The sequence below is a fragment of the Vigna angularis genome, chromosome 5 (genome assembly GCF_016808095.1).
Source record: "Vigna angularis cultivar LongXiaoDou No.4 chromosome 5, ASM1680809v1, whole genome shotgun sequence".
In the NCBI taxonomy this organism is placed as follows: domain Eukaryota; kingdom Viridiplantae; phylum Streptophyta; class Magnoliopsida; order Fabales; family Fabaceae; genus Vigna; species Vigna angularis.
The window spans coordinates 7,334,785-7,361,409 of NC_068974.1; the positions used below are offsets into that span (position 1 = coordinate 7,334,785).

A 26,625-nucleotide genomic window follows, 5' to 3' on the forward strand; every position below is an offset into this window, starting at 1 on the left:
TCACTACCAGACTATCATAGTGATAACATTACAATACATCACGCTATTCAAAACAATGACTCAGATCATTCTCACAAGCTTCTGTTGTTTTCTTGAATTTTGTTGTACTAAACCTGTTTCGCAAAACAGGGCGATTTTGAGCCGCTTTCCATCACAACTTTAGGCCTATCTCCCTGACTCCTCAAGGAATTACGAGTAAAAACTTCGGTTAGGTGCACCCACCGAGCACTATACTCACACGAGTCAAAGTCATTGGATGAGACATCTAACCCTCTCTAGTCCTCGCGAACAAGGAAACGGTTACACTCGAATCCCTGTCTCCCAGAGACCCAACACATTATCGTATCACAATACAAACATCATCTGTCGACAAAATTTTAAGGAAATGACAAAACGCTTATTCTCACAACCACACCATCACAACCATACATATTTCCTGTTAACAAGTATAAAGTCAACCAAAATTATTCACCAACAAATATTCCAAATTCACAATAATTAAATAAATTAATTTTCACTGATACACCCCATGAAATTACTAATTTCACATTTCCGTCAACTATAACACTATTTCTAGTATACCCCCACTTTTACTAATTTAAATATACTTCCTCTTAAACCTACCAACCCAAGTGGACCCCATAAGCCATTTTAATTCTAAAGCTACACTTTATTTTTCTCTCACCAAGTGGACCCCACTTAAAAACACTCATTTCTAAAAGCTCTTTCTCTTTCTCTCTCTCCTTCTTTTTGTACTTTTTACGTAACCACTTTTTCTAGCTCCATCTTCTTCACTTTTTCATCTATCACTCATAAAACCAAGGAAAATGATACTTTAACAACATTTTGACTCCACTTACGTGTCACATTCTGATTGGTCCATGTGGAAAAAATTAAAATAATTTTAAATGACATGGAAAAGCAAGGTTTGGGGTTGCAAGAGTTTTCATTTCACGGATTTCATTTTTTTAAGTGTTTCAAACCTTGCAGATCTCATTTGGGAGAAAAAACCCATGAGAGAGAACGACCACCCGTCCCTCCCACCCCACCTATAAACCTCCCTTGACCACAACCGATCGTTCACCGACAAAGGATCGTTCACCGAACTGTCATTGTTCATCGGAGTTGTGTCCGCCGTCGTTCTGCCTGAAGGTTCCACCGTTTCGAAGCACCGTTCAACGTCGAAACCACCATTGACATGGGTTTAAAGCTTTTTGTCGTTTGTTTCGCTACAACCTTCGTTTGGAAGCACCGCCATAGGCAAAAACCACCATTGAAGACGAAAAAACATAGTTTGTAAGTTTTCGTGGTTGGTTTTGATTTTCTTTTCTTGTTGTTGTTCGGTGATTTTAACTTATTTTAAATATTTGAATTTTTTTATCATTTCGGGATTGTTGTATTTTTTGGGTGCAAAGTTACAAAAAATTTACACGCGAAATACTTTTAATTGTTATGCAGGTAATCTCAATGAAATATACTTTGTAGGAAATGTTGATGAAGATTCTTGCCAAGTAGTAAAATAAACTTATGAGTGCTTGGAGAAGGAAATATTCATTGGTATATATCCATTTGATATCAATTATAGCAGTCATAAATTTCTTGCTTGTTATGTCTGATGTGTATCATAAATTTTCTTATTCGTAAATAAAAATTACGTATAGTCTTAAAATTGTTGATTTGGCCATTCTCTTAAATCCCAAATTTTAAGGTAATAAAGCGCACCCTGTCATTAAAATAATAAATTAGGACATAAGAACATGTTGAGTAAGTAGTGAATCATACCATATGGGCTACTCGGTATGTTGTAGATAAGCATGTATTGAAACTATTAATAGTTGATGTTTACGACTAACCATACAAGTATGCATTTTGCATTCAGATTATATTGTGCTTATTTAGTTTGAAATACTTTTATAATTAAAATGTATATATAGTCACTTCAAATTGGAGCTCAAGTGAAGAGGAAGAAAAGGAAATATCAAAAAGTTTGAGGCACAATGGGAGCCACAAAGCTGATTCTGACTGCATACCTGCTTCATGGGAAGAAGAGGAGAATACCAAGTGTTGTTTAAGGTAACACACACAACCTTTCAGTATATTGTATCTCTAACACATTCTTTGTAAACCATTTTCCAAATTATGAACAAGTGAACTGAATATTGAAATGCATAAGTAAATTTTGTGATTTCTAATAAATTTGTTGATATTTTCTTTATGTTGTTTACATCTGATAATGTGTGTGTAGGTATCAGATAGAAGAAGAAAAAATCTGAGCTTGAGTAAACCTCCAAAGTGCTAAAGCAAGAGGCCAGGTGAAGAAAGCTCGAGGTATTTCATTGTCATTGATAAACTATACTTTCTGTAACAAATTTGTACATTTTCTTGCACAATAAAAGAAATAGGCAGAAAAGAGGAATGTGATATAAAATTAGGGGATAATAAAAGAGGATGAGGAGAAGTTCATCAAAAGTGCTTTGGCTAAGGCATCGGTGAGTTGTTGGTGATTTGATGAATGTGTTGGTGCCATGTATTTTATATTTGGTGTTTTATCTAATGAAATTTGTTAATGACATTGTAGGTTGTTGTCGATGTTGGTGTGTCCAAAGAAGAGCTTTGTTATGGTATGGTGAAAGACATTGTTCAGAAATATGGTGTTCCATTTAACAAGCAAAATAAAGGAGTTAAGGAGAAATTAATTTGTGTTGTAGAAGAACAAACACAGGTTATTTCGGACATGCAAAGTAGTATTCATGATTTAATAAAGTTGGTTGAAGCAAAAAATGAAGATAAGGGTCACTACAAGAAATATGGCTATTACATACGAATTATTATATACGGATTATAATCCGTATATAATACATATATTACATACGGATATTATATACAGATTTTAGAAAGAAAATTATATACGGATATTATATACGGATTTTTACATACGACAAATCCGTATATAAAAGTTGTATATAAAGTTGACGCGTGATGGTGAAAAAGTTATTTAAGGATAGATTCGTATGTACCTCCAATCATTTGTACGTAACTCTATCCACGTTTTAGTTACCAATGTTACATACAAACTGGGAAAATAATTTACTTAAAAAAATTCTGATTAAAATGAAGCCAACCTGAAGCGAACCTCAAAGCCTTTTCTTCTCAAAACCCTCTAGCTTTTCTCTCTCCCTCGAACCCTATTCTTCTCAAAACCCTCGATCTTCTCTCTATCCCTCGAACCCTATTTGATCTCTCTCTCAAACCCTCGCGATTTCACATCTCTCTCTGAAGCCCTCTTTGCTCTCATTGTCCCTCTCTCAAGCCCTATTCGCCTCGTTGTCCCTCTCCCGAGCCCTCTTCACTGTCGCTCTCCCTCTCTCGAACCCTTGCTTCTTCCCCCTTTCTCTTTCGAACTGTCGTCGCATAATAAGGCAGCAATGTCGTTGTCCTTCGTTGATGAAGCAATCACCTTCATCGTTCGTTTCGGAGTCGTAGTTCGACGCTGAGAGAGTACCTTCATCCACCCTAGGTTCATGATAATACTCCAGGAGCGGGAAGGGTTCGGAGAGGAGTGAAAAATAGGAAGATTGTTCGGTGAGAAATGCGATTTAGGTCGCGTGTTCGGTGGAAAAGGAAGATTCAACGGCTGAATCGGTGAAATGGTGCAAAAATGAGGATGTAATCGGTGGATTCGATGGAGAAGGCTATAGTGATTTATCAGAAAATATTCCGGAATTTATGTTCTTTCTCTTCTCTTCGACATTTATGTAAATGTTTTTGTGCAGGTTCAAGAAGTGTACGAAATTTCAGCTGAGTGTGAAGAAAAGCGCGACCTTAAGAAACTGGATATTTGCACTTTTAAGGAAAAGAAAATGATGTTTGTACTGGATAACTATTACTATTAGTTAATGTGATTGCAATGAATAGTGATCATAAATCCATGATCTTGTAGATACAATTGAAGTCATTAGCAGAGGAAATGCAAGCAATCATCAGGGGATTAGAAAAGGCTAAAGAGGAGCTGACTGCATCAGAAAACGATGGCCCAGTGACTGAAGTTTTTCGTAAGGTGATTAGTATTCTTGATTCTTCATTATATCATTTGAAGTACACAAAGTATTTCCAAAATAAGTGTGTAAAGGTCTCTCTAGGCTATACAATAATGAAGTTATTTTTATAAGGAAGACTCTCACTAAAGAGGATAATACAATCCCACCTTGTGTCTTGTGTGTTTTTGCTTCTTTTTACTGATGTCCTAGAAGGACCGCTGTGACTTGTGTGTTTTTGCTTGTCCTTGTGTCACACCTTCAAAGAATGTGTTTGACTTTACACTAGAAAATCCCCCTGTTACCCTCTGTGCACACGGTAAAGAGCAATATTTGTCTCTGTAGCTACATCTACTCTTCTGATAGCACGAAAATGAACATAGAGACTCAGAATTTAGGTGTGCGTGTGTCAGAATATTCTCAGGGAAGAGTGAGCCAACTTTCTTTTATATGTATTTAGATTACCTATACCTATTACCTATTATAGTAAATTAGTATTGTGAATCCTGTGAAGTCTGATATGTTGGAGAAAGTTTTGTTTGAATTGGAAGGAATATTGAAGTGAAGTGCACAAATTAGAATATCAGTGAAAGTGTGAGGTTTGATTACTTTATCCAAATGATTTTCATTTCCATTTGGATGAGATTGGTATTAAATTTATGTTGCTAAGGTTTTAGACATGCAGAGATATTGTTATTAAAATGTTAGAAGGATGAACAATTATAGGCTTTGTTTGCTAATATCAATGCAGAGAGATTGATTTCTTTGTAAGTGCTTCTTTGCTTAGTGATTCTGTGATACATCTTTTATTGAAATTTTTTTCAGGAATATTGAGAGTGAAAAAAGAAAAGCTCTAAAACTATTTTTGTTTCCTTTTCAGTTTTTATTTATATTTTATTGAAACATCTGTTAATTAAAAAACCGCTAATTCTTCAAAATAAGTTCAAACAACTGGCCTTATAATTCCATCTTTCTTAACAGGTATGCATTTGATATTGTTTCACATTTGATAATGACATGAAGATGATATATATGATTGTAGCAAATCTTAATTGTAAAAGATAAACTCAAGTAGGGAAAATAAAAGAAACTTTTGTTTGGGGATAGGAAATTAGAGAGTATATACCGACACATGTACTTCTTTAGCAGGTTTCAAGATTTTAGATATCAAAATAGAGAAGCAAGTCATATTATTATTATTATTATTATTATTATTATTATTATTATTATTATTATTATTATGATTATGGTTATAATTTTTGAATTATGTGATGTATAAAAACTCAATGAAGTAAATAGAAACATGCTGTTAACTTTTGAATATGATGTATGTTCTGGATATTGTTTGTACAATGAATTTCATCAACAGCAAACAATTCTCTTTTTCATAGGTTTTTATGGTAATGGTCAAGAAATGTGGTCTAAACATCCAAAGTTCAGAATAATTTATTTATAATATGTATACAAAAGAATCCAAGTTAAATATAGCTAACATACTAATCAAATAATTAAACTAACATACTAAACCATTTAATATTTATCTAATACATAAAAATATTATGTGATTACATAAAATAAATAATTGAATATTATAATTACTTTGGAAGAGGTGAAAGTAAGATAATGGCAATGACATGTAACGGGGCAACAAAAGTTTAGCAAAAGGAATGAAAAGTGCTCAAAATGTATGGGACATTGATGGTTACATACTTTTGTCTTCATCTTGAATAATTTTTAATTCACTAGTTGAAACTTGTAACTTTAGGCAATTATCTCTGGATGTTCTATGCTGGAGAGTTGGCTGCAATTTTAAATTGTGATCGATTCAAATCACTACTACCTAGAACAACTAAAGTGAAATGCCTTGCAGATGCTGGTTATTTTATCAATGTGTAAGCTTATTTATCTTCTTTTTACTTATCTTTCTTTGTAAATGCAGCCCATGATTCATGGCAGGTCATATTATTCTCTTTCTAGAAAAAAAAATCATTTTAATTCTGAAATAGTGTTATGTATTGTTCCAACTTAAAACTGATACTATGTTTATATTCATTGATCAATTGGTGCTAGTTCTGTCCTTTATCTCACAAAATTCATATATGAGGATTTCTACAAAACAATGTGATTAATTTTTCTTAACATTCCCAGTTAAAAAAAAACTATGATTATTTAATTAACTCTAGTGAAAATTCGGCTGTCACAAACTGAGCCAAGGTTTTTCTACAGAAGCAGGTTACTTATAAATCAGCCAGTAGATGTGTCTTTTATGATCATTATTCTATAGTGCAGACTCAGAAATTCTTTATGCAGGTGGACAAGCTTAAAGGGGAACTGGAAACACAAAACAAGTAGAAAGGGAACACGGAAACTCGAGTGTTTGTTAGAGAAAAAAGTTAATGACTTGAACTCAAAATTAGAAGATGTAAGTTTTACGTTTACCAACAATTCTGTTTTAACTAATGTGCCTTAAGTGCATCTCATTATTGTTTTAACTAATGTGCCTTAAGTGCATCTTATTATTGTTTTAACTAATGTGCCTTAAGTGTATTACTCCAGCAGTAATTGATTTTCAAGTTATTCAAATATATTATGTCTAAGGATGATGCATCTATGCTTTAGTCTGTAGAATATTAATCACCGTTGTCTCTATGGACTCGTGCTTTTACATTTAGATTTTAAGTTTCTGAAAATTTAATGCAATGCAGGTAATGTTGATCTGTCTCATTTGCTTCAAAACATGGATGGTAAGATAAGAGAAGCCAAGGAGCGTAAGGATATCTTAGATATGATAGGGAATCTTGTTTTGTAAATAAATAGTTGTTGGAATTAGTTTTTATAATTTTATTTTGGTTTTAACGGTGTAGCCATAATGGCTTGACATACTGTAAAGTTGAAATTTAATGTTAGAATATAATAAGTTATGATTCCGAATTAGTTGAAAATTTTAGTTACACGTTATAAATCTAAAATTTGGATGAGTTATATATTTGACAGTGGATTCTTTTTAGTTCCACTTTGGTTTCAAGTATAAAGATACTAATGTTGTAAAAAGATATTTTATATTAAATTAGTTATTTAAACATTTTTTTAATGTGTAAATTTTATGATCATATATAAATAATTTTTAATATTTTTTTTGGAAATAAATAATTACATACGGATTCTTTTCGTATGTAAGTTATATACAGATATTATATACGGATTTTTTCGTATGTAAGTTATATATAAATTTTATATACGGATTTTTTCGTATGTAATTTATATACGGATTTTTCCGTATATAATTTATATACGGATTTTTCCGTATGTAAATTATATACGGATATATCCGTATGTAATTTAGCTACACTTATATTATATACAATGATGTTTGGTATCATGTTGAAAAATTTAGTTGATTTTGAAAACATTGGTAAAATATTATGAAGGTCATAATGTGACTTAAGGTGTATGTTATTGTTGATGATAGAGCAAGGTTGTTGAAATGACGTTTGTATGGAAATGATACATACTTATTTGAACTTTTGTCCATATGGTGGATTTGAAGCATGTTTTATTGATCTTAGAGAATGGTTTTTGAAATGAATAGGTTGTGGATTTGGTACTTCATTTTTGAAGACCGCAATTGATTACAAAGGCATTAAATTCGATTAAATTGTTCTTGATATAACATCGTTGCATGGCCAAGGAACAATATTTATTAAAACTCATGGTGCAGAAACAACAATGTTAGCAAAGGCAAAATAAGTGAGTACTTCAGACAAATATTTTGCACAAGGAGGTCAACTACGAAGATGACACTCACTTTGGAGTGCCTAATTTATTTCTAATCATTTTTTCAACTTAAAACTGATGTGGAACTAATTACCATGCCATTAATATAGAGTTGCATGGACAAGGAACAATATTTATTAAAACTCATGGTGCAGAAACAACAATGGTAACAAAGGCAAAATAAGTGGGTACTTCAGGCAAAGATTTTGCACAAGAAGGTCAACTACGAAGATGACACTCACTTTGGAGTGCCTAATTTATTTCTAATCATTTTTTCAACATAAAATTGATGTGGAACCAATTACTATGCCATTTATATATAGTTGCATGACCAAGGAACAATATTTATTAAAACTCATGGTGTAGAAAAAACAATGGTAACAAAGGTAAAATAAGTGGGTACTTGAGGCAAAGATTTTGCACAAGGAGGTCAACTACGAAGATGACACTCACTTTGGAGTGCCTAATTTATTTCTAATAATGTTTTCAACTTAAAACTGATGTGGAACTAATTACTATGCCATTTATATAGAGTTGCATGGCCAAGGACCAATATTTATTAAAACTCATGGTGCAGAAACAACAATGGTAACAAAGGAAAAATAAGTGGGTACTTCGGGCAAAGATTTTGCACAAGAAGGTCAACTACGAAGATGGCACTCACTTTGGAGTGCCGAATTTTTTTCTAATCATTTTTTCAACTTAAAACTGATGTGGAACCAATTACTATGCCATTTATACAGAGTTGCATGGACAAGGAACAATGTTTATTAAAACTCATGGTGCAAAAAAAAACAATAGTAGCAAAGACAAAATAAGTGGGTACTTCAGGCAAAGATTTTGCACATGAAGGTGAACTATGAAGATGACACTGATAACGGTTAAAATACTGTTATCTGTGATATAATTTTGATACTAAATACACCCTTTTTGGCTTAGAAACTTGTTTGGACTCATTCTTTTTCATTAAGTTGTGTGAATAAGAGAGTTGAGGTTGAATTTGATGATTTTATGATTAATTCCCTTTGTGTTGATAGAAAATGAGTTAATACAGGAAGCAGAGATGAAGTGCTAAGGATATAGAGCTAAAAAAGGCCTAGAAAAGTACCAGAAGAGGGAACCGCACGAAGCTTGGGCGACCTGCAGGAGGCTTGAGCGTGGAAAAATCAACGCTCGCCGCCTGGACGGCCTAGCCCACCCAAGCGTCCGACCCCCGAAGCCTGGCGAAATTGGAGGCTCAAGCCTTCCGAAAATCAACGTCCACCGCCCGGGCGGCCAAATTGGCCGCCCGAGCGTCGCGCGTTACTAAGCTGGCCCAATTTTTGCTCTGTTTTGACTCTTTTGGACCGGGCCCTGTTTCTACTCTTTTCCAACTTTATTTAAAGGACCCAGGCGCTCTAGGTTTTGTATCTCTAGCTGGAGCAACACAACAGCACACTCTTTAACTCTCTGAAGGCGGATCTGGAGGCGAAAGCGTCCTCTTCTACTCTTTGGGTTTTATTATCTCATGCTTTTCCATTGTACATCTAGTTTCTCCATGTCTATGGGGAACTAAACTCTATTTGTTGTTGGGGAATGATGTAACCTTATGAACTCTCATGTATTTGAATTGATTCTTAATCATATTTTCTTTATTCATTAATTGTTAGGGAAATCATCTCTTTCAATGCTTGCTCTATTTAACCCATTTAGTTGCATGATTTATGAATTGCATGAGTTCCGGGAGGTTCCTTACAATTCAGGTTCTTGTTGAATTCTCCCAAGGGTAATATTTCTCAGGGATGAGGGTATGAGGACTTGGTCGTCTTAAGATCTTGATCTTCAAACTTAATTTTCTAGGAACGCTAGGAATTGCACGAACTAGGAATTAAGGCAGGCTTATTGCGCCAAGGGATTGGGTTCTAAGTACTTTAGTGAGTGACACTAACATTAATGCATAAAGAGGAATTCTTATATACATGAGAGGGAACTTGGTGAAATCTAACGCCAACAACATATTCATCTCATATTAAACAATATCCGTTCATCCTTGTGTTACTCTACTATTGATCAATTTGCATTCATATTTAATTTTCTGTCTTTGCATTTTAAACCAATGATATCTTTTATTTTAAGTCTTAATTAATTAATTTATCATACGACTGTTTAATGCCGAGAGTCCTCTGGGATACGATACTTGGTCTTAACACTTTATATTACTTGTGCGATTTGGTACACTTGCCAATCCATCAACAAGTTTTTGACGCCATTGTCGGGACTCACGATTTAAACTATTCTATTTTTGTGATTCTTAATTAATTTTGGCTTTATTCTATTTTACTTGATTTGATTTGATTTGATTTTATTTTATTCTATTTTATTTTATTTTCATATGTTTTATTTTTATTTTTATTTTTGTCCTAACAATATTTTCTAGGGTTTTGTGTCTAATGCCTGCAGGATGCAATTCGGACAAGAAATTAATTATATGGACACTCAATTCCACCAAGGCAATTTCAACCACTGGTGGGAACCTCACTCAAGCATGGATCAAAGTCAATTTGGTTATGCTGTCGGACAATTTTATAGAGAACCACAACAACAATGGCAGCAACAACCCTCTTATCAGAAAGATGGGCTAAGATGGATGACACACTTCAACAGATAATGCAGATGTCTGATTCTCATCATAAAAGAAATCAAGCAGCAGTCACAAGGATAGGGAGTCAGCTTGATCACATATTCAAAAGCTAGACGATCTTGGGGGCAATATGGAAGTTAGCCCTAAAGAGGAATGCAAGACCGTTATCACTCAGAGTGGCAAGTTTTTAGATGAGAGAAAAATAGAAGAAAGTTTGAGCGAAAAAGAGAAAGATGAAGAGAAAGAAGAAGAACAGAGTGAGATAAAAGAAATAGAAGAAGAGAGTGAAGAAAAGAAAAAAAGAGAGGAAGAAGATGAGAGAAAAATAGAGAGAAAAGAAAAATAAAGTCTGAGTGAAAAAGAGAAAGATGAAGAGAGAAAAGAAAAAGAAGAGGTTGAGAGAGAAAAGAAAAATATTGAGAAAAATCTTATGTACCCTAAGGAGTGTTCCAAAAAGGAAAAAGAGAGGGAAGAAAAGAAAAAGGGAGAGAAGGAGGATGAGAGAAAAAAGAAAGACTCATATGAAAAACCCTTCCTTACCCAAAGAAGTATCATAAGAAGAAAAAAGAAAAACAGTTTTTGCTCTTCATGGAAATCTTCAAGAAATTGGAGGTTAAAATTCCTAAGATTGAGGCACTGCAACAGGTTCCTGGTTATATTAAATTCCTAAAAAAATTCAACAAAAAGAAAAAAAGATCGAGAAAAAGGAACAATTGAGGCATAGGGAAATTGCAATGGGTCAAGCCATTTCTTTTTATCTTTCTATTTTTTATCTTTTTTTAATTATCTTTTCATCTTTTCATCTTTTCATCTTCTTACCTTTTTATCCTTTTTATCTCTTTATTTTTTTTTATTTTTTTTATCTTTTCAATTTTTTTATCTTTTCAATTTTTTGTTATCTTTTTGTCTTTTCAATTTTTTGTTATCTTTTTATCTTTTTATCTTTTATTTTTTTTTATCTTTCTATCTTTTTATCTTTCTATCTTTTATGTTTTCATCTTTTTATCTTTTTATCCTTTCTATCTTTTTATTTTTTTATTTTTTTTATCTTTGTATCTTTTTATCTTTTCAATTTTTTTATCTTTTTATCTTTTCAAAATTTTTGTTATCTTTCTATCTTTTTATCTTTTATTTTTTTATTTTTTTTATCTTTTCAATTTTTTTATCTTTTCAATTTTTTGTTATCTTTTTTTGTCTTTTCAATTTTTTGTTATCTTTTTATCTTTTATTTTTTGTTATCTTTCTATCTTTTTATCTTTCTATCTTTTATGTTTTCATCTTTTTATCTTTTTATCCTTTCTATCTTTTTATTTTTTTATTTTTTTTATCTCTTTATCTTTTTATCTTTTCAATTTTTTTATTTTTTTATCTTTTCAAAATTTTTGTTATCTTTCTATCTTTTTATCTTTTATTTTTTTATTTTTTTATCTTTTTATCTTTTATCTTTTTATATTTTTATCTTTTTATCTTTTAACTTTTTATCTTTATCTTTTTTTTATCTTTATCTTTTATCTTTATCTTTTTTTTATCTTTATCTTTTATTTTTTTATTTTTTTTATCTTTTTATTTTTGTTATCTTTTTATTTTTTTTTAATTTTCTTCTAGTGTTAATTGAGTGCTCTAGTGCAGTGTTCTTTAGTATTATGATTTTTTTTAAGTGATTATTTGTGGGGTCTAGATTTGATTTTGCTTTGCAGGAATGACAACATTTACTGATGGATGCTAGACAGCATCTACTGAGGGATGCTAAGAGAATTTAGATAAGAACATCTACTGATGGATGCCGCTACGATGAATGATAACCCATTTTTCTGAACTTTTCTTTTTAGTTGATTTAATTGTGTGGTTTTGATTTGATTTTTTTTTTGTGTTTGAGTTTTTTTTTGTTCAATGCTGCTTCTGATGGCAGTAATGATAGGAACTACTGATGGATGCTTCTACAACATCTACTAATGGATGTTGCTATGATGAGCATGATGAATGATAACAGCTACTGATGGATGTTGCTATGGAAGAGGACGCTGACTAGACATCTACTGATGAATGTTGCTGATAGTATCTACTGATGGATGCTATGATGATGAAGATTGGGTCAAGCTAGTGACGTTAAAGAAGCGCTTGCTGGGAGGCAACCTAGTGTTTTACAAACTTTTATTTTATTTTTCTGTTTTTGTTTTATTGTTTTGAAAAGAATTGTATTTTGTTTTTGTTTTATTTTTTTGTTTTATTTATTGTACTTTGCTTGAATGAACTTCACTGCTTTGATTCAATTGTGATTGTTTTGTGATAAGTATTGCTTTGTGATATTCTAGTGTATTGATTGATGTTGAGATGATGCATGACGTGTTGATTTATAGGTGATGGCTCAAAAAGTATGAAACAGGTGCTTGAGGTAAAATTTAATTGAGATACTGAGCAGGATGTTTTTATGAATTCTGGGACTTGAGAGTTTACCTGTGTGAGTTTTGGGCTTCAGAGTTGTTGTGAATAATTGCTATTACTTTTGAAGCATGAATGATTTTGCCCAAATTTTCTGTGATTGAACTACTTGTTTGCAGGTTTCATATGATCAATGCCATCTTTTGTTATCCCTTAATTTTTTTAGCCTACTCATGAATTTTTCCAAATAAAAAAAGAGAACAGTTTGTTCCATCCTTTGAACCTTGAGCCTTAAGCATGCTTTGAAAGTCCTGTTTTAAATTCTTTACCTTGAGTTGAGTTGAGAATATTTTTGAGGTATTGAAAAAGGTTCAAGTTTGGGGTTGCTGGTAAGCAACCCCACTTTTCTAAGCAGTGAGCAATTGAAAAGCAACAGAAAAAGAAAAAAAATCAAAAGGAAAGAAAATGAAAGGAAAAAGGAAAAATAAAAAGAAAAGAAAATAGAGCTCAATGCAAGGGAAAAAGGTTGGGAAAGATCTTCTTGAAAAGAGAACCTGTGTGTAATTTTTAATTTCATAAATATCTCTCTTAACTCAAGGATTTTGCATTCCTGAAAAACCATGTTTCTTCTTAAGCCCAAGCAAGTTACAAGCCAAGAAAAGCCCTTGTGATGAAAACCTGCTTATGAGTATGTTTGATTGTGGTTAAATGAAAGGAAAAATTAATTTGTGTGATATTGTGATAGTAGAGTGATTGAGAGACCTCACGATACACCTGAGTTGAGTGATACATTTTTGAGTGCTTGAGTAATATACTTTTGAGTGCTTGAGTGAAACACTTTCTTTGGTGAGGAATAGTTCTGTGAATTTCTGATTACATCTCTGCTTGGTTGATTGATTGCTCTTAAGGATAACATCTGTTGAACTGTTTGAGTATCAGCTTAAGTTATTTGAGAAAAAAACATCTCTGCATGTTGACTGATATTCCTATGATGAGCTGATTTGAGTAATTACTTGTCATAGAAAAAGATTTTTGAAAAACTGCTGAACCACTATGATATTTGTTGAGAGCTAAGTTACATTTTGTTTTGCTTGAGGACAAGAAAAGTTCTAAGTTTGGGGTTGTGATAACGGTTTAAAATACCGTTATCTGTGATGTAATTTTGATACTAAATACACCTTTTTTGACTTAGAAACTTGCTTGGACTCATGCTTTTTCATTAAGTTGTGTGAATAAGAGAGTTGAGGTTGAATTTGATGATTTTATGACTAATTATCTTTGTTTTGATAGAAAATAAATTAATACAGGAAGCAAAGATGAAGTGCTAAGGATATAGAGCTCAGAAAGGCCTAGAAAAGCACTAGAAGAGGGAACCGCACGAAGCTTGGGTAACCTGCGGGAGGCTTGAGCATGGAAAAATCGACGCTCGTCGCCGGGGCGGCCTAGCCCACTGGGGCGTTGGACCCCCGAAGCCTAGGCGAAATTGGAGGCTCAAGCCTTCCAGAAATCGACGTCCACTGCCCGGGCAGCCAAATTGGCCGCCCGAGTGTCCCGCGTTGCTGATCTAGCCCAATTTTTGCTCTGTTTCGACTCTTTTGGACCGGGCCTTGTTTCTACTCTTTTCCAACTTTATTTAAAGGACCCAGGCGCTCTAGGTTTTGTATCTCTGGCTAGAGCAACACAACAACACACTCCTTTACTCTCTGAAGGCGGATCTGGAGGCGAAAGCTTCCTCTTCTACTCTTAGGATTTTATTATCTCATGTTTTTCCATTGTACATCTAGTTTCTCCATGTCTATGGGGAACTAAACTCTATTTTTTGTTGGAGAATGATGTAACCTTGTGAACTCTCATGTATTTGAATTGATTCTTAATCATATTTGCTTTATTCATTAATTGTTAGGGAATTCATCTGTTTCAATGCTTGCTCTATTTAACCCATTTAGTTGCATGATTTATGAATTGCATGAGTGCTGGGAGGTTCCTTATAATTCAGGTTCTTGTTGAATTCTCCCAAGGGTAATATTTCTCAGGGATGAGGGTATGAGAACTTGGTCGTCTTAAGCTCTTGACCTTCAGACTTAATTTTCTAGGAATGCTACGAATTGCACGAACTAGGAATTATGGCAGACTTATTGCGCCAAGGGATTGGGTTCTAAGTACTTTAGTGAGTGACGTTAACATTAATGCATAAAGAGGAATTCTTATATACATGAGAGGGAACTTGGTGAAATCTAACCCCAACAACATATTCATCTCATATTAAACAACATTCGTTCATCCTTGTGTTACTCTAATATTGATCAATTTGCATTCATATTTAATTTTTTGTCTTTGCATTTTAAACCAATGATCTCTTTTATTTTAAGTCTTAATTAGTTAATTTATCACACGACTGTTTAGTGCCGAGAGTCCTCTGGGTTATGATACTTGGTCTTAACACTTTATATTACTTGTGCGATTTGGTACACTTGTCAATCCATCAACAGACACTCTTGGAGTGCCTAATTTATTTCTAATCATTTTTTCAACTTAAAACTGTTGTGGAGTCAATTATTATTTCAGGCAAATGTTTATTCTTCAAACTTAATGGACATCCAACTCATGTTAATGCATTCATTGACACTTAAGCCAATTTATTTTCATCAATTTTTTCTACATAAAACCTGTGCATAAAAGATTTCATAAATATTCACATCCAAATTTAGTGGAGATTGTATTACAAACATTTAAAACATTGATCATTTTGATCTTCAATTTTCATTGACAATAAATGTAACCACTACTTTTCTTTCAACAATTTTAACAACAAATATGTACATTCAGTCCTCAATAATACATATCGAAAAATTTCTAAACAAACCATTAATAAAGTTGCAAAAATCCTTATTCAACAACATCTACTCAATGCCTAAATCGTGCAACACTTCATCCCTCTGCACATTGTCCACATCCAAAATCTAATCACAAACATATTTCTCCCTAACCTGTTACAGTTCCTCTTGCAAAGAAAAAAATGCACAACATATCAATAAAATGCACAATTTCTATCAAAGCTCCAAAACATTGTCATTTTTAAAATGTGATCCATCACTGCCAAACCAAACGTAATACAAAACCATAGTAAAATTAACCCAACAACAACTCAATAAACCAAACATAATACAAAACCATAGTCTAAATAATCCGATATCAACCACAAACCCAATAAATTCATACTTTCCAACAAAAAACCGCATCAACAATTAAATCTTCTACACACCTTCATGCCACACTAAACCATAAGAGGAAAAACACTCAAATAACACAACAACCCATAAATGCCCAAAATAATTTAAAAAAATTAAATCAACCGAACACAAAAAATGCATTACCCAAAAGAACGGAGCCAACCTTAAAAATGCATCTCCAATGGCAGTTTCCAACTTTGATGGTTCCTTGACGCATAAAGGGGACGCCTACAACGTTGCCTTCACCAATGACAGTCCGACAACTGCAACGGCGACAGTTCGACCACACTTCAATGAAGAAGAATGCTTCTAGGTGGCTAGGACGGAGGACGCTACAAAGAACACGTGAACGATAGCACTCCAGCGGACAAAGGACCGCGACGCTTCGTTGAAGGTTGCTCTAAAGCATCAGAACACACTAGTGAATTAAACAATATGGTCCTCAAAGATACAATAGCAAGAAACTGTACAAATTTACACAAATTATAGTTTATCAATGACAATGAAATACCTCAAGCTTTCTTGACCTGGCTACTTTAGCACTTTGGAGGTTTACTAAAGCTTAGATTTTTGCTTCTTTTATCTGATACCTACTGTCAGAATCATTAAAAACGCACCCAAAACCCCTCTGAACGGACGCCAGGTGTCAAGCAACGAGGATCTGGAAATCAGATAGTGGAAGGCAGGTGTCGGCAGATGAGCGGACGCTCGTTTTGAAGTGGGAAGCAAAACTGATTTTTTAGAAATTCCCGTCACACTCTCTGCATGCACCCTTCTTCCCCAAACTATGAAATTCTCATTTTCTCCTACTTCTCACTAAAAGCTATCCCTTCTTTCTACAAATTCTCACCTTTTATTTTATTGATCTAACTATGTCGTTCGTTCTCTGGTACATGCAAATCAAGTTCTGGTTGCATGCTGTCATCTGTCTGAGCCATTGTTGGTTTTCTGCTGTTTGATGTAGTTCGAAGAGTTATTAAGCGTTGAGAGTAGAAGGATTTGTAGTCAGACGAACCGTACTTCTGCCTCTAGGACGTTTGTTCACGCTCAGAGGTAAGGGAAGCTTATTTAAATTAATTGGTATCTTTAATGTGCTGTATGAACGTTCGTTGGATTGACTGAATAAATATGATACATGATGGGTGATATGTTTGGATTGTATGAATTATGAAATTTGACTATGATATGATGGTATGAACTTATATAGATAAATGTTGAGACATTGAATTGAGATAAATGAATTATGAATATGAAATTTCTCTATGAAAGGGTACGTTCGTCGCTGAACGGTCATTGACCGTTCGGCATTTCTAGTAAACTTGGGTAGAATTGGATTCTTTCATTTGGGAAGAATCCTAGTTGAAGACGAGCGTCTTCATTTCGAACTACTTTTCCAAAAGCGTTCGGCCAAGCATTGTTGTGTCTTGGTATTCTGTGATAAACCTAAATTTTGTAAATATATATATATATATAATTTTATATTTTAGTTATTCTTAAACACTACTCCAATATTATCTTAGTATAATTATCAAGCCTCTTCTCTTTAAGTTCAGTAGCACTTGGTCTTATACCAAGTGTTCGTCCTAAGTAAGTGTTTGGTCTTACACCAGGCACTCGTTCTAAATCCTTAAGCTAAACTTCATAATAAGAGCGTTCGTTCAAGCCACTAGGGCTCGCTCACTATATTGTTCAGTCTTTGACTGGCATTTGGATTTCTTGATACTAAACTTAAACAAGCTAAGTATTCACAAGCGTTCGGCTTCTTCATGTGAATCCTTCTAAGTATGATTTTTTAATATCTTGAAGTGTCCGTATCCATTGGTTCCATCCTAGAGTCTTCGTACGTGACATGGTCTTTTTGATGTTCAGTTGGAGCTCTCAAGAGTCAGTTCATCTAATTGGCTCATTTTTGCAATTAACGTTCGTTCCATTCGTTTCTTATGATATATGATTGTACTTGTTATCTTTTTCAACCCGATATCAACCCCTTGGTCTTAATCTATTCTAGAATTGGAGATCTCTCGGTCTCGCTCCATGTGTTCGGTCTCGTTCTGAGTTCAGGTTGAACGTTCGTTATTTGGAATCCTTATGAATCTTTGTACGAGGTGGTTAAATGAGATACTTATTAATGAAAGATGAAGAAAATGTGATATGGATAGAATTGGTTGGATTATGGACGAGCGTTCCGGGGAGGAACGACTCATGAATGAATATTGGAAGTGGAAAAGTATGAATGTAGGTATGCTAAGCTGGCTGTTCATCCTGATGTTCTGTGAGTACTCGTCTTCACGTAGAGGAGGGTAGGTCATGTGTGGGAACGGCAGGAGGTCCTAGTCCTGAGGGGTACTTTGGACAGATAGGAGTAACCTCGGGTGGCAGCTGTTGAGGGCATCCCAATTACTACATCACCCGGGTGCACGAACGCCTGTAGCTACACAGATTTCATACAGTCCAGACAGTCAGTCTAGTATTAGGTTTTGTAAGAAATGTATGATGAATTATATTGTTTGGTTGATTGTATGAAGTGTATGTTTATACATGAATTAAATTACATAAGCTTACCCTGTGTTTCTTGTTTTGTACGTCCGTTTTTGTCATTGCAATGATCATCCGTTGTGGATGTGAGCAGAAGGAGACGAGCGGTTGGAGGATGCACTGGAAGAAGAAAACCTAGTTGAGGTTGAAGTTAAGACCGAACAGTAGGACGTTCGGTTAGTAGTTTAGTTTTATATTATGGTGGTCGTTCGATCACCTTCTCTTTTTATTTTTGTATGACCGTTTGGTAGTTCCTTTTGTAAACCGTTCGGTCAGAAGTGTACCTTTGTACAGTTTTACTTTCTCGTTTTGCTTTATAAGGCCGTTCGGCCAGAACCGTACGCTCTTCTTAGTGTAAGACTGATCTGAATTATTATTAAATGTAATTATTCTATTATATAGTTTATACTGTATTTTTAGGATGTTACATTAGTGGTATCAGAGCAGTTTTGTTCCTTTAAGGACATTGTAGGTTATGAGTATACTATGTTTTTGATGTGTGCTCAACGTTCGTTTGATTAGTATTTTAAACTCCTTGAACTTAACTAATGATTGTTTTCTCTACTTCTCAGAGAACTAATGGCACCGAGACCTCCTCCTCTACTTGTCGATCGTGATGTGTCGCAACCGAAAATCGCGACGGGACGACGATCCAAAAGAGCAGAAACGCGGGTTTTAGAAAAAGAGAATTGGAGTCGCCACCATAGTTTATTATGGAAAACTACGGAAAAACCATAAAATAATAAGACACGGTCCACGAAAACCAGATTCTGGGTTCGGGAGTCGGTTACGTGTAGGGAAGGTATTGGCACCCTACAACGCCTGCCCGAAAGCAGTACCTTTAACTAAATATGCGAATATGATGTGGTTTTCAAAGTGTTTAACTATCCCCTAAAATAAAACTCTAAATAAAAAAAATATATTTTTTAATTTTTTGGGCCCGACAAGGATGAACCTTACTCTTATGTATTCTCATTCAGAATGAGAAATCAGGGTTACGTAGTTCTTTTGGAAACTATTTGGAGAATTATTTGAGAATTTTGTTTGGAAATGATTTTGGATTTTTGGGAAGTGAACCTGACAAAGGCTAACCTTGCTCCTACGTATCTCCACTTTTGATGAAGAATCAAGGATCACGTAGTTCTGGGTAAAGACTGTTTGTTCAAAAAGGATGTTTTCATGACTGAAAGATTGTTTATTAAAAATGGATGTTTTTAGTTTTTGAAAGTTTTTTTTCATTTTTGGTATTTCTTTATAAAAGAAAGAGAAAAAGTTTTAAGCACAAGGACGATGCGAGCGATCACACATGAGCTTAACTTTTAAAATATTTTTTGTATTTTTTATAAAAGAAAGAGAAAAGGATTTTAGCACAAGGACGATGCGAGCGATCACACATGTGCTTAACCTTTAAAATATTTTTTGGTATTTTTTATAAAAGAAAGAGAAAAGGTTTTTAGCACAAGAACGATGCGAGCGATCACACATGTGCTTAACCTTTAAAATATTTTTTGGTATTTTTTATGAAAGAAAGAGAAAAGGTTTTTAGCACAAGGACGATGCGAGCGATCACACATGTGCTTAACCTCTAAAATATTTTTTGGTATTTTTTATGAAAGAAAGAGAAAAGGTTTTTAGCACAAGGACGATGCGAGCGATCACACATGTGCTTAACCTTTAAAATATTTTTTAGTATTTTTTATAAAAGAAAGAGAAAAGGTTTTTAGCACAAGGACGATGCGAGCGATCACACATGTGCTTAACCTTTAAAATATTTTTTTTTGTAAATTTTATTTTTTATCTATTATTAAATATATATTTTAAAATAAGTAGATATTTAGAATAAATAAATAAAATAAAATAAAACAATAATAAAAACCAAATGAAATAAGCAAAATAAGGGAACAAAATAAATGAAATAAATACAAAGCAAATAAATAAATAAATAATAAAAATAATGTAAATAATAGGGGGTGTCTAAATGAAAAAAGGGGTGTCTAAACTATTTTTCCTTTTATAAACAGACTGGGCCCAAACCCAAGCTGAAAAGGGGTGTGGAAGTGAGAACAGGGATGTCGAGGTAAGAAAAGAAATTTTGCTTTTTTTATTTTTTTATTTTTTTTGGAACAGGATGGGCCTGAGCCCAAGCCAAGGGAAAGGATGGGAATGTGCGGATGAGAAACGCGGGGTGCGCGAAGGAGAAAGGGTTTTTATTATATTTTTATTTTTTAGAGAGAGAGCTGGGTCAGAAAAACAGGCCCAAGGCCTTTTCATTCCTCAGCTCAGGAAACCCTTAGGGTTTTCTCCCATTCTTCACATCACACCAATTCACTCAACTGAGACCAAGGGTCTCTTTCTCTCTGAGCGAGAAAAAAAACCAGAGGCGCTCACATCCACCTTTCAACGGCCACGCCCCAGCCACCGCCCAAACAGCCACCGCGGGAGGGCCCTCTACCCGGTCCAAAGCTTCGCCGGCGACGCCAAGCGACACCCGGACCGCCGTTGGCCACAGCCTCAAATCCCCTTTTCCTCCTCGCCCATCTCCGCGCGTGAGATCGTCTCCCATCTTGCGTCCTCGTCGCCGCTGACGCCACCGACGACGGCCGTCACGAGTTGCGGTGCAAAGCGCCAAGCTCTCCCATCTCTTTCTCTTCTTCGTTCGCAAAAGGGCAATCCCTTTCCCTCTTCTCCGCATTTGAGAACGGCAACCCAGGGAGGGTTTTTCCTCCGCTGCATGTGCGCCACCACTTCCTCAAACCAACCCCGCGCCACCACCTTCTACTCGGTTGACGATCTTCTTCCCACTCCGATGAACGGTGGTGTCAAACGTTGAAGACCGCAACTGTGAATGCGTTATTTCCTCACGGAGTCTCCATCGTCAGCAGGCTCATAGATAACCGAAGATTGGACAATGAAGTGATAGAGGTATGAAGCAGAAAGACCGCATTACCAATTACTTGTCAGGATCAGAGAGCAAACAAGAAGTTGATTCTTGAGTGTCCTTGGGTGTGAGTATTTCATGCGGTTGGCCGAAGGTGGAAATGACTCTATGCCGAAATCACTGGGGAAGGATGAGGGGTTTGGCTGGGATATTGATTTGGTCTCTTCTGTTTGTTTTATTTTTTTGATACAAGGTAACCCGGAGGGTGAAACTGATGATATTAGTGGCAAAATCATATATGGAGTGAATAGGTAAGGGTGATAGTGATGCCGGGTAAGAGTGTAGGTTACTATAGTAGTCGGAGGTAATGGTGAAGGTTCATACAAAATCATTCTTAACAGAGCAATAACAAGCGTAAAAGCCCAATAGCAAGTATAAAAACGCAATAGCAAGCATACAAGCTCCAGTGCTTACTCCATTATACATGACAATATGAATGAGTAAAGGAGTTGTTTACCTCACGGAGCTCCTGTGCTATTGCTTGGCGTTTCCAGTGGCTGCTGCAATAGGGGAAATGAAGTTGGCGCTGGTATTGGAGATGTCCCTGAATCCCCGCCTCAACTCTTGATGATGCTCCTATGAAGCCAAATTTTTCTTGCTTTCTGATTCTCCTCCCTAAAAAACAAAATCCCCCCATCTCTTCTCGTGCCCTTTTTCTTGTGCTTCTTCCGTATGCGTCAAATTGCCTTGTACCAATTCCGTACGCCCTAATGTCTCTGCCAATCCGTATGCCAAAACCGCCTCTGCCACCACTTTTGCTCTCTGCAGAAAATCATTTTTGTCCCCTCTCGCTCCAACCCACGCACACATTTTTTTCCTTTTTTTTAGTTATATTAATTACATTAAAATAAAATAAAATATAAAGAGGTAAAACAAAACACACAAAAAAAGACAAAAGAAACAAAAATAAAAAAGGAAATAATAAATAGAGGGGAGAATAAAATAAAATAAGATAACTTTTATAAATAAAGATAGAATAAAAACAAAATAATAATAGATAACAACAAAAAAAAAAGATAAAAACGAAAATAAAAATAAAAATAAAAACAATAATAAAAATAAAAATAAATAAATAATGAAACCTAGGAGAATAGACTACAGTAAAAAATCCAAAAATGATCCGGACGAAATTGGGTGTTGACAGCTGCCCCTCTTTACTTAGATATTACTGGGTAATACGAAAATTTGATATTTTCGTATTATCTGAGTAAAAGCAAAGTAAAGATTGAAACACTAATTTCGTCTGGGTTTCAGAAGAGAAAAAGCAAGAGTAAGAACTGATCCAAATACGATAATTGAAATCAATGAAGAGTGTCATGACACAACAAAAAAAGTTCGACCATTGCCTAGCAGAAGGTTGGAATACAAAAGGAACACTTGAACTTAGGATGCCAAAGAAAACTAGGCTTTGGGGGGCCAGGCGAGCTGGGCTTTGTGGGCCAGCGTGGAAACTCGGCTTTGGGGCCAGTGTAGAAAACGGGCTTTGGGGCTAGTGTGAAAATTGGGCTTTGTGGGCCAGTGTCGAAACTGGCCTTGGGGCTAGTGTCGAAACTGGCCTTGGGGCCAGTGTAGAAACTAGGCTTTGGGGCCAAGCGAGCTGGGCTTGGTGGGCCAGGCGAGCTAGGCTTGGTGGGCTAGTATGGAAACTGGGCTTGGGGGCCAGTGTAGAAACTGGGCTTTATGGGCCAGTGTGGAAACTGGGCTTTGGAGGCCAGGCAAGCTGGGCTTTGTGGGCCAATGTGGAAATTGGGCTTTGGGGGCCAATGTGGAAACTGGGCTTTGTGGCCAGTGTAGAAACTGGGCTTTGGGGGCCAGTGTAGAAACTGGGCTTTGCGGGCCAATGTGGAAACTGGGCTTTGGGGGCCAAGCAAGCTGGGCTTTGTGAGCCAGTGTGGAAACTGGGCTTTGGGGGCCAGTGTAGAAACTGGGCTTTGGGGCCAGGCGAGCTGGGCTTTATGGGCCAATGTAGAAACTGGGCTTTGGGGCCAGGCGAGCTAGGCTTTAGGGCTAGGCGAGCTGGGCTTTATGGGCCAGTGTAGAAACAGGGCTTTAGGGCCAAGCAAGCTGGGCTTTGGGCCAATATGGAAACTGGGCTTTGGGGGCCAGTGTAGAAACTGGGCTTTGTGGGCCAGTGTGGAAACTGGGCTTTGGGGGCCAAGCAAGCTGGGCTTTGTAGGCCAGTGTGGAAACTGGGCTTTGGGGACAGGCAAGCTGGGCTTTGTGGGCTAGTGTGGAAATTGGGCTTTGGGGGCCAGTGTAGAAACTGGGCTTTGGGGGCCATGCGAGCTGGGCTTGGTGGGCCAGTATGGAAACTGGGTTTGGGGGCCAGTGTAGAAACTGGGCTTTGTAGGCCAGTGTGGGAACTGAGCTTTGGGGCCAGTGTGGAAACTAGGCTTTCAAATTTTGAAATTCTTGAAACTTGTAATTTGTGAAATGTTTTGTAATTTTGACAGAAATTTGATGTTTGAAAAGACATCAAGGTGTTGAAACCTTTCATTACAAAGTATTAAAATCTTGATGCAGGATTAGGATGTCAAGACCTTATAATGAGAGAAAAAGCTTGATCGACATGAAATAAGAAAGAGAAAATCTGAATGTTATTCTTTTTTTTTGTGTGTGTGTGTGTTTTTTTTTTCTTTTGAAGAAGGATTCGATAACCATTCATATGAATGAAGAGGGTTTCGATCAGAAATACTTTCTTTTTGATGGATTGATGGCAACTTATGTTATGCACATATGAAAACATTTGCTTTGTTTTTTTTTTTGTTTTTTTTTTCTTTTGAAGAAGGATTCGATAACCATTCATATGAATGAAGAGGGTTTCGATCAGAAATACTTTCTTTTTGATGGATTGATGGCAACTTATGTTATGCACATATGAAAACATTTGCTTTGGTTTTTTTTTCGCTTCAGTCAATTGTCTTACTTGCAATCATCAAACTGGTCATCATTTTCAATGCTTTGAAAAGTAAGGAATGTCATACATCCGAGATCTAACTTTGAGATTATTACATTTTGACTTTTTCTTTCGAGAGATCAATGCACACATGCTTGAATTTACTGGCAAGTGAAGAAATGAGAGCTGTTTAGAATGATTTGGAAGAGAATGGGATAGCCATGCGGGCATGTCACCTCCTACATTCCTCAAAGGAGATGTAATACGGAAATGTCAAGGGGAAACATGAGATACCCAAAAGTTGCCTCGGTTCAGTGTAATCAGTATGGTGATGAATCCATGACAATTTAGGTGGAAAATTCAAGTAAGATCCGCAAAGCTGCCCCAGTCTTGAGATTATGGGTTGATGAATTTCAAGGAAAAGACGCGGGATGAGATCCACCAAGCTGCCCCAGTTTTTGTTGTTGTTTTTCTCGCATGGGGTTTTGTTTGGAAGAGGTAGTGGGCATGAAAGGATCGGCTAAAAGGATGGCCCAAATTGGTTTGATTTTCTTTTGTATGCTTCTGGCTGGTTGGTAGGGAGATCCCCTATTCCTAAGACATTACTTTTTTCACTCATTCATTTTCAACTTTTTTTTATTATTTTTTTTTACCACACATTGAAAGTCACTTCGCCTTATCGCAAAATTAAGCTTTATGAAAATTTGAGCAATCATTATTCAATCTGCGTGGACTTTAATAGGCTTGTAACGCAGCTAAGGGCTAAAGGTATTGGAAGAAAGGGTATAAGGCCCAAATGAATGCTTGTCGACTATATTATTTGGGAACAAGGGTTGTCATTTGGCATTGTGTCAACTATTTGACCTTTTGAGCACTTTGTTTTTTTCTTGAACTCCATTTTTCATCACTTTATGATTTTTCGTTCTTTTTGTTTTTTCTTTGTTCACTCTTCTTGATGAAATTTCTTCGTTTGATCATTGAGTGCTCTTCATATGCATAATGAGTTGACTCCTACCTGATGACAAACCCTGCTTGGGGATAATTTTGAAAAAGAATTTATTTTTGGCTCAAACGGGGTGACAATGGATATATTTTTTTGCTTTTAGATAAAGACAAGAAGGCCACACATCATTTTGAACTATAATTTCTTTATTTTCAAAAGATTAACTCTACGATTAGATGACCTCAACATAAGTCGTTTTTCCTTGCTAGCCTGTCCTTTCAGGTTTTCAATCGAGTGGACTTATTCTTCCCTCCTTTTTTCCTTCTCTTTTTTTTTTGTCCTAATGGATTCAGGGATCACCCTACTAGCGCAAGCGAGAAAACTTTTGGCCAGACCAATCTGCCCCAGTGTAAATGTTTACTTTGTTAGTGAGGGCAATGATAGTGTTTGTTGGGGAAAATCCTTTATTTTGGAAAAGGCAAATGGTGAAGGTTTTCAAGCAACATGCGCACAAACGTCTCGGAAAAAAAACGTCAAATTGTTATTTTTGATTCAACATTTGACCTCGGAAAAATCTGACACTGCAACTTTTGTTTTCGATTATCATTTTTTTTATTCCTTTTTTGCTATTTTTGAAAAACAAGAGTTTGACGATTTACAAGAAAGACGAGTGACTCAAGATTGCATTCATTTTTTTTATTTTGTTATTTGATGCTTTTGTTTTCTCCGCGACACCCTATTAGGACATGATTTCTAGTAAACCTTGGAGATACCTCGTAATGAAAGTTCACATTAAAAGTCATGGATGAAAACGTTATATCAATGAGCATAGCCCTCATAGTAAGACAATTCAAAACATGAGCAAAACAACATCAGTTTCGCCTTTTACAATAACCTATGCTTTCCCATATAATCCTAGAGTGCTCTTCATTTGTTCATGGCATTTGTAGAGGCGAACTCACGGCTTGCCACAGTGCTGGATTGACTTTCTTCAAACTTTAAACATCCTGACTTGATTATCACTTTATGCTTTAGAGCCTTGCATGCCTCCGTTGAATGTCCACGCGCTCCTTCATGATAATCACACCTGGCATTTATGTCATAGTTCTTTGGGTAAGGAGGTCGTACATGCCTGGTGGGACAAACCTTTATGAGGTTATTGCGGAGAAGATCTGGTAGTAGCTCAGTGTAGGTCATGGGGATAGGAGTGAAATTGGCGACCTTTTCATCCCTATTGTAATTTCTTCGCTCAATAGCTCGGTTGGACCCATAGGAA

General features: G+C 35.6%; 1 long non-coding RNA gene across 1 annotated transcript; it reads left to right on the forward strand.

Annotated features, from left to right (window-relative positions):
* Window positions 1-3,165: 3,165 nt before the first annotated feature.
* On the forward strand, window positions 3,166-6,888 carry LOC108333768 (uncharacterized). The gene is made up of 5 exons (XR_008248939.1): window positions 3,166-3,865; window positions 3,941-4,057; window positions 5,800-5,926; window positions 6,345-6,456; window positions 6,740-6,888. It is a non-coding gene; the product is annotated as an uncharacterized LOC108333768 (long non-coding RNA).
* The last annotated feature ends 19,737 nt before the right edge of the window (window positions 6,889-26,625 follow it).